Source organism: Oncorhynchus nerka, linkage group LG26 (assembly GCF_034236695.1).
Source record: "Oncorhynchus nerka isolate Pitt River linkage group LG26, Oner_Uvic_2.0, whole genome shotgun sequence".
Taxonomy (NCBI): Eukaryota; Metazoa; Chordata; class Actinopteri; order Salmoniformes; family Salmonidae; genus Oncorhynchus; species Oncorhynchus nerka.
The window spans coordinates 18169581-18185299 of NC_088421.1; the positions used below are offsets into that span (position 1 = coordinate 18169581).

The window sequence follows — 15719 nt, forward strand, 5'->3', positions numbered from 1 at the left end:
GTGCATGCCTACGCATACACACATATGTGCACACACACAATGCCAAGCCAAGGCTCCAGCTGTGGTGCATAGGGGCAACTCATTAATTAGACACACAACAATAGACAACAGATGTAGGATCTTAATGTGATCAGTCTTTTGTTGCTGAGAATCTTCCTGACCGCAGGAAATGCAGATAAGCTTTGTGATTTATATAAATTCACTGAAAACACACAATACACAATATACAATATACAGTATATTAACAGTAATGCACTTTTCATGTAGCCTACTTTTGGCCAGTTAATAGCTTAACCACAGCTCCAGCTACATGATGGACTAAACGTTAAAATCCTGTTGCTGCATGATTATTTTGCTGTGACAATATAGGTCAAATGAAAATCCTACATCTGTACATTCCTCTGCTTGGTCTGCTGTCTATACAGCTTCATACTGTTGGCCTTGGTCTGCCTTGCTCGGCACACTGAGAAACAAAACAATGATCAGTTAGAGTTAACCCTAACCCTAACCAAATGATCAGTTAGAGTTAACCCTAACCCTAACCAAATGATCAGCTAGAGTTAACACTAACCCTAACCAAATGATCAGCTAGAGTTAACCCTAACCCTAACCAAATGATCAGTTAGAGTTAACCCTAACCCTAACCAAATGATCAGCTAGAGTTAACCCTAACCCTAACCAAATGATCAGCTAGAGTTAATCCTAACCCTAACCAAATGATCAGCTAGAGTTAACCCTAACCAAATGATCAGTTAGAGTTAACCCTAACCCTAACCAAATGATTAGTTAGAGTTAACCCTAACCCTAACCAAATGATTAGTTAGAGTTAACCCTAACCCTAACCAAATGATCAGTTAGAGTTAACCCTAACCAATTGATCAGTTAGAGTTAACCCTAACCCTAACCCTAACCCAATGATCAGTTAGAGTTAACCCTAACCCAATGATCAGTTAGAGTTAACCCTAACCAAATCATCAGTTAGAGTTAACTCTAACCAGATGATCAGCTAGAGTTAACCCTAACCCTAACCAGATGATCAGCTAGAGTTAACCCTAACCCTAACCAGATGATCAGCTAGAGTTAACCCTAACCCAATGATCAGTTAGAGTTAACCCTAACCAAATGATCAGTTAGAGTTAACCCTAACCCAATGATCAGTTAGAGTTAACCCTAACCCAATGATCAGTTAGAGTTAACCCTAACCAAATGATCAGCTAGAGTTAACCCTAACCCATTGATCAGCTAGAGTTAACCCTAACCCAATGATCAGTTAGAGTTAACCCGAACCCAACGATCAGTTAGAGTTAACCCTAACCCAATGATCAGTTAGAGTTAACCCTAACCCTAACCAAATGATCAGTTAGAGTTAACCCTAACCCTAACCAGATGATCAGCTAGAGTTAACCCTAACCCAATGATCAGTTAGAGTTAACCCTAACCCTAACCAGATGATCAGCTAGAGTTAACCCTAACCCTAACCAGATGATCAGCTAGAGTTAACCATAACCCATTGATCAGCTAGAGTTAACCCTAACCCAATGATCAGTTAGAGTTAACCCTAACCCAATGATCAGTTAGAGTTAACCCTAACCCTAACCCAATGATCAGCTAGAGTTAACCCTAACCCAATGATCAGTTAGAGTTAACCCTAACCCTAACCGGATGATCAGTTAGAGTTAACCCTAACCCTAACCAGATGATCAGCTAGAGTTAACCCTAACCCATTGATCAGCTAGAGTTAACCCTAACCCAATGAGTGAGAGGAGAGGGTGCTCAGAGCGACACAATGTGCGACACAATGTTCAGTCAGCCACGCAAATGCCTGACTGAACATAACCTTATGCAAATGTCTGCTAGAGTGGTCTCAATGCTTGCGCTCCCGCAGTGCTGGAGCTGTACTGTAGTCTATGCTTTGTGTTGGGCTGCTTCGGGTTTGTGTCATAAATATGGACTGAATGGATACAGTGATTGTGCTGGCCATGCAAGCGACAGGGACTAGGTGAGATGCTTTGATGCTGATTAGAAAATAAAATCACGTGTTTTGTTTTATGCGCTTCAATTATTTTTACAGGTTCTGATGGAGCTTCTTGTTAATGTAAGAGAGACTGCAGAAAAGCCTTCAGGCATGGGGGAAATGATGCATGTTATTGTGAACACTCCAGATGGGGTCCCGATGCACTGAGTACACTGAGGTTTAGGGTGTTAATGAGATGGAAATGTAGGTAGCACAGGGCTCATTTTAATGGATGACGCTGCAAGGTTACGCAGGTTGGAGCAGGCTGGCATCCCACATGACAGGTAGAAAACCTGCATGCAGAAAATATCCCATTTGTCAAATTTGGCTGGGGACACAAGCTCATTATAATGACAAGAAGTGCACCTCCTACAGAGCTGATTATTAATCACCGTCTCGTGTGTACACTATCAAAGGAGCACTCCCATAATGACTCCACTCTGCCTTGGTGATAGACCATGCAGTCAGCCAAGCAGACACTATTAGTGGATTAAATGGTTTCCCTCCTGAATTATCAAGTAATAATCAATGGGTTTTCAATGGTGTAAATATAAAATAATGTATATGTATGCTTATACATATTGAGGCGTTTTCCAGGCATGTGACAATGACGTTTACAATAGAGCACATAACACGGAAGGGTCCCTAACATGTCTACTGTGTGGCATATGGCCCATACGGTATCTGGTATCTGGCCATAGCCTGCACCTTGTTATCTTAACTTAACCGACCCCCATGAAAACTGATGAGATAACCAAGAACAGCCGACCTCAAGTTAACGTTTCACTTTCTTTCTTTTTTAGCTACCTATCCTGGCAGCAAGACATATTCTAAAACTGTTTTTAGAAAGTAAAACGCTAAGACTATTGCGGTAGTTAACGGTCTGGAGCATTCTCCTGGGACATGCTATTTTTCTTCCCTGGTACCTTCCCCGAACGAGAGGCGCGCCGAAGTGTTCATTATGGACTGGTCTACTCTAGCCTCCTATTACGTCTCGCTGAACTTTGTGGTCACTCCCACAAACGAATTCGTGTTTTCTTACTAACTTCCCTGCAGTTTTCATACCCAACGTTACACATCGTAGAAGTGGAAAATACAGTCAAATCTGATTGAAGAGTTCATAACTTTTTCAATCTGAGTCCTGTCCTTGACCATATATTTCTGTGCGCTTGTTCTGCATTCCAACTGGGAGTGAAAGTTACGCAAGGTAAGGCTATTTACCTATTTGTTCAAATGCTTTACACGTAATTTCAGTTGTATGTCAATTCTTGTAGTTCATCATCTCTTTTAAAAGTCCACTCTGCGGGCCAACTTCATATTATCATATCTCATGAAGTTGTACCAAGTTGGATCCCAGTTTGCAATATTATTCAACATTGAGGTTGTGCCACAGATCTTTAAAAAAAACGGGTTTTGTTTTGCAACATTGCTTATTATAACGTTGTAACTGGGCTGGTTCAATATAATGACACATTTTTATGAAAATCATGTGAAATTAATCAATTCAGCTTCATTGTATTCCTGTTCAAAGTGTAAAAACCAAGTACCTGGCATCATTTCACAATAGACTGCCTGATGTTAAATAATAAATGGTCCTCTTTGGGCATTCCTGAACTGAAGAACTTTGTCACCTCACTCTATTGGCAAAGCTTAAGACACAAATCCCTGCCTTTGTTATAGGAGAGATGACTATGACTTGGTGCACGTTAATATAAGGTGTGCATTTAAAATAGCTGCTTTTGTGACCCACTCAATACTGATAAACAACCTGTCAGTCACAGACGACTGACACATCTCTAACAATGAGCGCTTCATTAACTAACCTACTCCATGGCAACATCCCCTAAAATGGCTTCAATGCTTAAGGAGACAAATTGCTTTGGGATTCTCAGCCAGGGCACAATAATGAAATTGAGTCTAATTGGAATGAAGTGCTACTATATTCCAGCCACACCGCACCCTCCCAACACCACCACTCCAGCTCTGGCCTCTATGCTGCAGTACAGAGACAGTCCCTCATTACTCTTGTGACGTCTTCTGCAACAGAGCTTAAACACATATCAGCATCAGGCTGAGGGTCTTTATAGGAGATAACTAGTCTAGAATTGACACAGGCTCCACCTACCAAATATAGAGCTTGTTGTCAGGCAAAATATCACCCATTAACATAATGATAGTCATGTGAATAATGATATTCATGTGAATATGAATATCAAAGAAATGTCTTGTAGTTAATGAGTAAATGGGTAACGATCATAAAGAACATTAGCAGTGATTAGGGCACTAATATTCATATTGATTTCACATCATCAGAGTGGTAGTGTTGGTGCTAGGGTGGACGGCGTCTGAAGTCATCGCTCTGCTCTCTGTAAGAGAGGGAAATAAATTCAGTGTGTAGAGTGTCTGCCAGTGTTATGAGCATCCAGATTGGGCCTGAGGAGGGTGAGTCTCACTTAAAGACACCCACATGCTCCAGCAAAGTGCTTCATTAGGTAGAACACAGAGGGAGGAACACCGTGGGAGGGGGGAGGAGGGAGATGAAGGGATGGTTCTCGTGGCTCCATCTGGTCAGAATCTTGAACTACATTACGCTCCTGTGGAGTCAAGCCTTTACTGCCGGTTCGCAGCCTGACTTCTTGTCGATGTGTAAAATCTCAAGCACTAAGGTCAAAACAGCAATCCAAAATTCCCGTTGAAGAGATTGTGAGAAACCATATGATAGTGCCAAAAGGTTGTGCCCCCTTAAACATTCAGGGTATTGGTTGTTTGGTTAGAACTAATCTTTCGTGGACAGACTACATAAACATAACCAAATTATGTGAGATTTTAGTTCTGGGTTAACCGAGATTAGGTTGGATCTAGGGCTTTGCACCTGTCCAGAGCCAACGATTTTCAGTGGTGGGGTGCACTGCGCTTGGAAAAGCAGGTGAATTTTGCTCTCTTGAATATTTTATGTTTCATATCACGTCAGGTAAGATACTTCAGAAGCTCTTGGTACATGGCTAACTTATTGTCAATCATCTCAAAGAGAAGCAGCGCTGTTTCCTGAAAATATGGCTTTGGTTCATGTTCTTCCGAGCTATTACAGTTAAATGTCAGAGCTTCAGTCACAGGGAGGAAAATGGATTCCAGAGAGAGGAACATTAACCATGCAGTTTGATACTGAATATCTGCTGCTCCGTAACCTCAGGCAGTTCTGGTCTTGATCAGATGTTCTGAGATATGGAGGAATTAGCTTACTGTGCAAAATACACTTTTGTACTGTAGTTTTTATGATTGTTACTGTAGATCGAATGGATGTGGAAATGTACAGTACTGTTCCTTAGATGAGGCAAAACTAAATTCCTGCCCGTGGATTTGGAAATCGAGTGTCAACTCAATTAACACATTTGAGCGCTGCTCTCCGTGATATCTCCTTGGTGATATCAGCAGCACAGTCTCTCACACAATTAGATTGACGGAGAGCTTTGAGCTGTTTGCATTCAGCCATGCCTGCCCTTCTCCCCACAAAATCTCCATCCCGTCATCAGCTTAATGTAGCCCGTGGATACACAAGCTGACAGCTTGAGAAAACCCTGAGGATTCTGGGTTCAGGGATGAGACAATAGGCTGTCACTCCAGAGTCGTGAATCAGACTTACGCCTTGATGGAAAGACACCATTAGACACAAAACCTCTACGGATTTGCCTGACGAAGCTGGGCCTAGAAATGTGATTACAGACAAAGGAATATGGCCGCTGCGGCTAACACCGCCTTGCTTTCCCTTCTCTATTATTTATGGGGTTTCTCTGTCCTGTTCCACAGCCCCCATTACTTTCACGTGACCCACTTTTGAGGGGATGGATTCCACTGCCAGGGAAAGGGCTGGTAGTGGACCATTAATCAACATTTATTGGAACATTTACCATCCAACTCTGACATGACGTCGGCCGTCCTATGTTGGGTGGTGTTCTGTTGAAAGGAACCTCCGCCTAAATGGCACAGCTGAGTGTTATGGATTGAACAACGTGTTGTTACAATGACTATGTAACATCTGAGGACCTCGACTGCCACAAAATTCAAGATGCAATACTTCAGATTTTGAATACATATTTATACTGTACACAAATGCATTCAGTAGTATGCCCAAGGGATATGAGGACAGATGTGTAGGATTTGGATTGACATTTGGAGGCTCATCAGACAATGGTTGTTCATTCTGCCTCAATCGAATCTATTTTTAGTTTTTATTTAACCTTTATTTAACTAGGCAAGTCAGATAAGAACAAATAGTTATTTACAATGGCAGCCTAACAAGAGGCAAAAGGCCTCCTGCGGGGACGGAGGCTGGGATATCATTTTTTTTAGGACAACACACACATCATGACAAGAGAGACAACACTACATAAAGAGAGGCCTAAGACAACAACAGCATAGTAGCACATCATGGTAGCAACACAACAACAACAAGGTAGCAACATGGCAGCAGCACAACAAGATAGCAGCACAAACATGGTACAAACATTGTTAGGCACAGACAACAGCACAAAGGGCAAAAAGGTAGAGGCAACAATACATCACGCGAAGCATCCACAAGTGTCAGTAACAGTGTCCATGATCGAGTCTTTGAGTGTAGAGTGGGAGATAACATGGATCTAATTACCCTGCAATAAGACTATAGTTGGGCCCCTTTCCTTCTAGTGCTGCCTCATAAATAACTTACTATTCCAACAATGCGGTGTTAAAATATAAGCCTGGCAAGTGAGGCTAAGTGCTTGATGAATGCTCTTTCCCGTTATGGAGCCATGAACTCATTAGACTTGCGCTGTACATTGACAAGGCCAATTGTTTTTGTTAAAGTGCTTAAATTGTAATCTCTACCAAGATACATTGAGCTATTTCAGGAAGCTGCATTAGAATGCTCTGGAAACATCTAAAATTGGTTTGAAATACTTTTTCTCCATTGCCGTTTTAATGCTGAATTTGAATCAGTGAAAGTACTTGTCAAGTGAGGTGTAGAAGAAAAATATATGAATTGTGCATTGAATACCCTTTTCCAAAGAGTACATTGAGTGTAAAGTACTTGTGACAGGCTGAACACACTATTTTCCAAAGGGTTTACACATTTGAATGGACAATCTGTTTTTCATAATCCAAGCTGTGTCAAGGAACTGCGGTTGACATCCTCACATGACAAAGCCATGCATACCTTAACACTGAGGTTAACAACATGACCTCATCTCTAATCTGATTTGAAAAGACATCACCATTAATATATTCCGCATATTCCGCCCAAATGATGTCATCGTCCCTCTCTAACGATGTAATGGTGTTAAGGCAGAGGAGAGAGAGGCTGCAGGGTCGATGGCTAAAAACAACGTAGCTAAGGAACAACAACAGCTTATGTCTTCGGTTTGTTTTTCCAACTGGATCAGAGTGCTGTGGAGGAGCACACGATGTGATGAACTGGACGCCATGATTTATCAGATGTGCATGAGCCTTAGCCTACACAGAATAAACTAGGATTAAGTGGAATATAATGTGCATAGATAGAATGAGATACGATTTACAGACTGTTGGAGAGGACAGAATGAGGACATACTAGTGGTGCATAATGTATTTGTATATGTGGACTTGGGAGGAGGTCTTGGATGGGAAGGTATCCTGGACTTGGGAGGAGGTCTTGGATGGGAAAGGATCCTGGACTTGGAAGGAAATCATGGCAGGACAGGATAGCCTTCCTTGGCGGCAGACGCAAAGAGAGAAGGGAAGACAGCGACGACGTTGGGGTTCGCGGCCACAAAGAAAGCCCAAAAAAACAGCCCAAATTTTTTGGGGGGGGTGCACAAGGGGTGGTCGGCGGAGCCGAGGAGTGAACCAGAGCCAGTCTGGGAGAAGAGGGATAAACTGGAGGTGAGTGAAAGGAGAGAGTCAGAGCGTCAGAGAGTGGATGGAGATATTGGAGGAGAGAGAACGGAGAGAGTTGTTGAGTTGGTGGAGGACGCATGACATTTGCGCTAAGGAGCGTGTTGTCAGTTGAATGCCATCTGAGTCAGCTCTCCGTACTCGTCCTAAGGAGTGTGCTATCAGTCTGGTCAAATCTGTGCCGGCTTTACGCACCAGGTCTCCAGTGCGCCTCCACAGCCCAGTACGTCCTGTGCCAGCTCCTCGCACTCACCGTGCGAAGTGTGTCATCGTTCCGGTACAATTGATGCTGGCTATACGCACCAGGTCTCCAGTGCGCCTTTACCGCCCAGTACGTCCTGTGCCAGCTCCTCGCACTTGTCGTGCTAAATGTGTCATCGAACCTGTACAATTGATGCCGGCTCCACGCATCAGGCCTCCAGTGCGCCTCTCCAGTCTGGTACGCCCTGTGCCAGCTCCACGCACTCGCCCTGAAGTGTGTGTCACCAGTCCGGTGCCACCTGTACCGGCTCCACGCACTAGGCCTCCAGTGCGTATTCACAGTCCAGAGCTTCCGCCGATGGTTCACAGTCCAGAGCTTCCGGTGACGGTTTCCAGTCCAGAGCTTCTGACGACGGTCCACAATCCGGAACCTCCTACGACGGTCCACAGTCCGGAACCTCCTACGACGGTCGACGGTCCGGAACCTCCAGCGAAGGGCGACGGTTCGGAGCTTCTAGACACGTCGTCCAGTTCCGCTCCATGGCAGGAGCCTTCCTCTGCGCCGGTGCCCAGCACGGTGTTCAGTCCTGTTCCATGGTCAGAGCCTTATTCTGTGCCGGTGCCCAGTCCAGGTACGGCGTCCAGTCCAGCTTCATGATCGGAGCCTTCCTCTGCGCCGGTGTCCAGTCCAAACACTGCGTCCAGTCCTGCTCCATGGCAGGAGCCTTCCTCTGTACCGATGTCCAGGCCAGGGGTGGTGTCCAGTCCCGCTCCATGGCAGGAGCCTTCCTTGACACCGAGGTCCAGTCCAGGCACAGTGTTCAGCCCGGGTCCATGGCTTGATCCGCGGGATGAGCGGGTTCTTCAGCACGCACCAGAGCCACCACCAAAGCTGGTGGATCCGCAAGCTGAGCGGGTTCTTCATCCCACACCAGAGCTGCCACCGACATCGACACTAATCCCCCGTTTAGCGGCCGGAGTCCGGCCGGGGGGTACTGTCCACGCCCTGACCATAGAGAGCCATTGTTTCTCTATGGTGTAGTAGGTCATGGCGTGCCTAGGGGGTGATCTAGTATATATATGTCTATGTTGTGTTCTAGTTTATTTTTCTATGTTGGTGTTTTGTATGATTCCCAATTAGAGGCAGCTGGTAATCGTTGTCTCTAATTGGGGATCATATTTAAGTAGTTATTTTCCCCACCTGTGTTTGTGGGATCTTGTTTATGTGTAGTTGCCTGTGAGCACTGCATTGTCTTCACGTTTCGTTCATTCTTTATTGTTTTTGTGCGATTCAGTCAATAAACATGTGGAAACCATATCACGCTGCACCTTGGTCCGACAATTCTTACGACGAACATGACACACATGTGTAAATGATTGCATGCATTTGTTTAAATGTAATGTTTAGGCTGGTCTATGTTCAGTTCATACACTATATGTACAAAAGTATGTGGACATCCCTTCAAATTAGTGCATTCGTGTGACTAGTTTGGGCATTCTAGTTTCTTTATTTCTATGTTTTCTATTTCTTTGTGTTGGGTGTGGTTCTCAATCAGAGACAGCTGTCTATCGTTGTCTCTGATTGAGAATCATACTTGGGTGCCCTTTTTTTCCACCTGGCTTTGTGGGAAGTTGACTTTGTTTAGGGCACATAGCCTTTAGCTTCACGGTTTGTTTTGTAGTGTTTATTGTTTTGTTCGGCGTCTTTTCAAATAAAAATAATATGTACGCTCACCACGCTGCACCTTGGTCCTCCTCCTTCAACAGCCGTGACAATTAGGCTATTTCAGCCACACCCGTTGCTGACAGATGTATAAAATTGAGCACATAGCCATGCAGTTTCCATAGACAAACATTGGCAGTACCAGAGAGCTCAGTGACTTTCATTGTGGCACCGTCATAGGATGCCACTTTTCCAACAAGTCAGTTCGTCAAATTTCTGCCCTGCTAGAGTTGCCCTGGTCAACTGTAAGTGCTGTTATTGTGAAGTGGAAATGTCTAGGAGCAACAACGGCTCAGCCACGAAGTGGTAGGCCACACAAGCTCACAGAATGGGACTGCTGATGTTGCAACACTCATTACCGAGTTCCAAACTGCCTCTGGAAGCAACGTCAGCACAATAACTGTTTGCTGAGAGCTTCATGAAATGGGTTTCCATGGCCGAGCAGCCACACACAAGCCTAAGATCACCATGTGCAATGCCAAGCATCGGCTGGAGTGGTGTAAAGCTCACTACCGTTGGACTCTGGAGCAGTGGAAACGCGTCCTCTGGAGTGATGAATCCCGCTTCACCAATTGGTTGTCTGACGGACGAATCTGGGTTTGGTGGATGCCAGGAGAACGCTACCTGCCCGAATGCTTAGTGCCAACTGTAAAGTTTGGTGGAGGATGAATAATGGTCTGGGGCTGTTTTTCATGGTTTGGGCTAGGCCCCTTAGTTCCAGTGAAGGGAAATCTTAACTCTACAGCATACAATGATATTCTAGACGATTTTGTGCTTCCAACTTTGTGGCAACAGTTTGGGGAAGGCCTTTTCCTGTTTCAGCATGACAATGCCCCCATGCACAAAAGCAGGTCCATACTGAAATGGTTTGTCGAGATCGGTGTGGAAGAACTTGCCTGGCCTGCACAGAACCCTGACCTCAACTCCATCGAACACCTTTGAGATGAATTGGAATGCAGGCTGCAAGCTACGCCTAATCACCCAACATCAGTGTACTAATGGTCTTGTGGCTGAATGGAAGCAAGTCCGAGCAGAAATGTTCCAACATCTAGTGGAAAGCCTTCCCAGAAGAGTGGAGGCTGTTATAGCAGCAAAGTGGGGACTAACTCCATATTAATGCACATAATTGTGGAATAATTATTAATTCCCATAATTGCAGCTTGTTTCTATGATGGAGGTGGAAATCATACAGAGGAAATGATAGCAAGACATCATGTGACTTTACTAGGCTAGGAGATTACAGGAGATTACATTGTGTACACTCTGCTCTCTGCAGCCTTCTTACTGTCTCTGTGTGTACAGTAAATGTGATCTCACTGCCTGGAATGTGTGAAGACGAGACGTGAGCAGGCTTTTCAATGACCTTCATCGTGAAAGGGTCAGAGATCAGTGCTGCTGTCAGTTGAATGAAAGAACCAGTCAGAACTGTGACCTATTAACTAGTGTTCAAATACATAGGGGATCTGAGTGTATGGGAATATCAGCTTGTCTGCAAAAAGGCTCATATTTAGGAGTGTGTGTGTGTGGGGGGATATCTTTGGAAAGAGCCTCCCGAGTGGTGCAGCAGTCCAAGGCACTGCAGTGCTAGAGGCGTCACTACAGACCCGGGTTCGATCCTGGCTGTATCACAACCGACCATGATCGGGAGTCCCATAAGGCGGTGCAGAATTGGCCCAGCATCGTCCGTGTTCGGGGATGGTTTGGCCGGGGGACTTTACATGGCTCATTGCCCTCTAGCGACTTCATGTGGCGGGCCGAGCACCTGCAGGCTGACCTCAGTCATCAGTTGAATGGTGTTTTCTCCGACACATTGGTGCGGCTGGCTTCCGGGTTCAGCGGGTGGGTGTTAAGAAGTGCAGTATGGACGCATTACTCGATCATTGCCTCCCGAGCCTGTTGGGCAGTTGCAGCAATGAGTCTGTTTTTATGACATTCGTTAAAATCAATGGAATAGTCTACGAACGTCATAAAAACTGTCTTATTTAATTCTTACAACATTAAGTGAATGTCCTGTGGAACCTCACTTAAATTGTATGAATTTCATCACAACCATGCATATTTTGTGTTTTGGGAACCTATCTCTTGTAATGCACCCACACTGTTCCCAAAACCTAATTATATTTTCTGGGAACCTTTAAAGAACTCAGAAAGGCTGTTCTGTCAACATTGTTACCAACATCAAAGGAATGTTTTGTGCACCCGGATACAAACATTATCTGAATGTCAGCACAAATGGACAGTTTTTGTGTTTTAGGAACCTATCTCTTGTCATATCCCCACAATGTTCCCACAACCTAAAGAAATGTTTTATGAACTTTTAAAGAAACAAAATAATTGTTCTGTGAATGTTATTGCAACATCAGGCAAATGTTGTTTGTTTTGCAACCTAATAGAAACATTTACATAATCATCACAAGTGGACGGTTTTTGTGTTTTGGGAACTCTTATAATGTCCACACAACATCATGAAACATTCTGGGAACAGATTAAATGTGTACTAGAAACATCAGGCAAATGTTTTATACAAACATTCTATAAGCATCACAAAAAGACAGCTTTTGTGTTAAGAGAACATTTGCCACAACCTAACAAATGTACTGGGAACCTTTAAAGAACCAATTTTGGTTTGCTCCACACAAACCTAAACCTGGCCTCCTGTAGGGCACAGGTACTGACAGCTACACCTCAAACTTCCTCAACAAGTACACTTTGGCCTTACATTCTTTTCTTTTTTTGGACATTTTAGCCATTTAGCAGATGCTCTTATACAGAGCGACTTACATTTTCTTGCTGGTGCCCCGTGGGAATCAAACCCACAAACCTGGCATTGCAAGCACCATGCTCTACCAACTGAGCCACATAGGACCCCAGCCTCAGCTCAAAAGTGTGACCTAGCTGTCATTGCAGTGTGACCTAGCTGCCATTTTAAGCAGCAGTAAATGAAAGGTCAGTAGTTATATTGCTCATTACTTATATTGCTAGAGTGTTTATTACTGTATGAGGATTAGGCCTTTCAAATTTGATGTTGCCGGCCAGACAGTAATTGCTGTAATGCCGTAATGTTGATTGGTCATTGTGGGTAGTTTCATTCTGATCATGGACTAGAACGGCTGAATCACTGAAGGTAAGGTTCACCAGCTTTAACTCATTGTCTTATGGCTTTTCTCTCCATAGTGATGACAACTCAGCTGTTAATGGAACTGCATAACGTGATGATAATGGTCAACAGTGTAAAGGATGAGGTGTTGTGTGTGTTGGGTAGAGGTAGAGAGAAGTCTATGTGAGCAGAGCAGGTTCAGAGCAGGTTCATGTCAAAGTTAACCAGGCATGCTTATAGGCCACATACTCCAGGCCAGAGCCATAGTTATTAAGTGCTAAGCATCCCAGAAAAGCACAATTCCACCTCCCGGAATGCATGTTTTGTAGAGCACAGGTTAACCAATTCTTTTAAAAGCCCAGCTTTTTAACTATTTATGAGATGAGAACTTTTCCTGAGTCAACATTGTGTATTCTCGGCCCTCATTGTGCAGAATATTCCATTCATACAATGTGCTGCTGCAGAGACTACGGTAACACTTCATGCAATCTAGAGCACATTGTTTCTGCCTGCTTGTTTATGCAGCCAAGTGTGCATGTGTCCCATGTGTATCCATGTGTATCGACAGTATATCAGTGGAGGATGGGGGTGGGGTGCAAGCATTGGCTGCATCTGATCATTTTGTACCCTGGTCTGTTCCCATTAACTATAGCTAGGCTCAGTCACCTCCTCATGGTATTGCTTTGATTTGGCACGGTAGGTACCGCAGGGAAGAGGATGCAGCCTGACATACTGTACATACACAGCAGTTGGGACAGCGTTTCCTAAACTAGGGGTCACCTGGTCTGAAAATGAGGTCGAGAGAGTAAATTGGTTCATAGAACTGGGGTTATGCCAGTACCCTGAAACATGTATGTGTCTTCTGAAACATGTACTGTATGTGTCTTCTGAAACATGTACTGTATGTGTCTTCTGAAACATGTACTGTATGTGTCTTCTGAAACATGTACTGTATGTGTCTTCTGAAACATGTACTGTATGTGTCTTCTGAAACATGTACTGTATGTGTCTTCTGAAACATGTACTGTATGTGTCTTCTGTTTCCTTCTACCTTGCCCACAATACACGCAGGACTCATTAAAACAGAGTAGACTAGACCAGGCCCTGATCTATTGAACTTCCCAATACCTTTCTGATGCATTTCATTTACTTCAAACCATACTCCCTTCAGATTGAAATACTGGCAAAAGTACCGGCAGACTGATTTGTAATAAACTGTCATAGCCCCAATAATAAAAAGAATACAATGGGTCACAAAACATTTTTATATCAAAATGGGGTCACGGGTCAAAAAGTTTTGGGAACACCTGAGTTTGGATCACGTATTAACTGAATACTTGAACAGTTTATGCTCAACACAACCACAATGTCACGTCTCATGGTCCCACCCTATTTTATCCAATGACAATAGGACAGGCATTTATACTGAACAAAAATATTAACACAACATGCAACAATTTCAAAGACTTTATCAACTTACAGTTCATATAAGGAAATCAGTCAATTTAAATAAATAAATTAGGCCCTAATCTATGAATTTCACATGCCTGGGAATATAGATATGCACCTGTTAGTGTAACAGTATAACTTTAGACCGTCCCCTCGCCCATACCCGGGCGCGAACCAGGGACCCTCTGCACACATCAACAACAGTCACCCACGAAACGTCGTTACCCATCGCTCCACAAAAGCTGCGGCCCTTGCAGAGCAAGGGGAACAATTACTTCAAGGTCTCAGAGCAAGTGACGTCACAAATTGAAACGCTAGTTTGCCCGCACCACCGCTAACTAAGCTAGCGTTTCACATCCGTTACACTAGTCACAAATACCTTTAAAAAAAGTGGGTTGTGGATCAGAAAAATCAGTATAATTTGCCTCATGCAGCGTGACACTTTGCATCTCCTTTGCATACAGTTGATCAGGCTGTTGATTGTGTCCTGTGGAATGTTATCCCACAACTCTTAAATAGCTGTTTGAAGTTACTAGATATTGACAGGAACTGGAACACTTTGTTGTACACGTTGATCCAGAGCATCCCAAACTTGCTCAATGGGTGACGTGTCTGGTTTGCAGGCCATGAAAGAACTGGGAAATGTTCAGCTTCCAGGAATTGTGTACAGATCCTTGTGACATGGGGCTGTGCATTATCATGGTGAAACATGACTTAATGGCGGCGGATGAATGGCACGACAATGGGCCCCAGGATCTTGTCACGGTATCTCTGTTCATTCAAATTGCCATCGATAAAATGCAATTGTGTTTGTTGTCAGTAGCTTATGCCTGCCCATACCATAACCTCACCGCCACAATGGGGCACTCTGTTCACAAACCGCTCGCCCACACAACACCATACACACGGTCTGCGGTTGTGAGGTCAGTTGGACATACTGCCAAAGTCTCTGAAATGGCTTTGGAGTCGGCTTATGGTAGAGAAATTAACATTAAATTAACAGCTCTGGTGGACATTTCTGCAGTCAGCATACCAATTGCACGCTCCCTCAAAACTTCTACACAGGTGAACCATCTGTGGAAGGTTCACCTGTGTAATGATCATGCTGTTTAATCAGCCTTTTGATATGCCACACCTGTCAGGTGGATGGATTATCTTGGCAAGGGATATAAACAAATTTGTGCACCACATTTTTTATTTTTTATTTTTTTATTTATTTCACCTTTATTTAACCAGGTAAGCTAGTTGAGAACAAGTTCTCATTTGCAACTGCGACCTGGCCAAGATAAAGCATAGCAGTGTGAACAGACAACACAGAGTTACACATGGAG

General features: G+C 43.9%; 1 protein-coding gene across 2 annotated transcripts in view; it reads left to right on the forward strand.

Moving 5' to 3' along the window:
- Positions 1-2721: 2721 nt before the first annotated feature.
- Positions 2722-15719, forward strand: part of LOC115110451 (paralemmin-1-like) — a 29985-nt gene continuing 16987 nt past the window's right edge. For both annotated transcript variants that reach the window (XM_029636121.2, XM_065010190.1), the window contains exon 1: positions 2722-3221. The gene's annotated coding sequence lies outside the window, so the exon portion shown is untranslated. The remainder of the gene's footprint in view (positions 3222-15719) is intronic.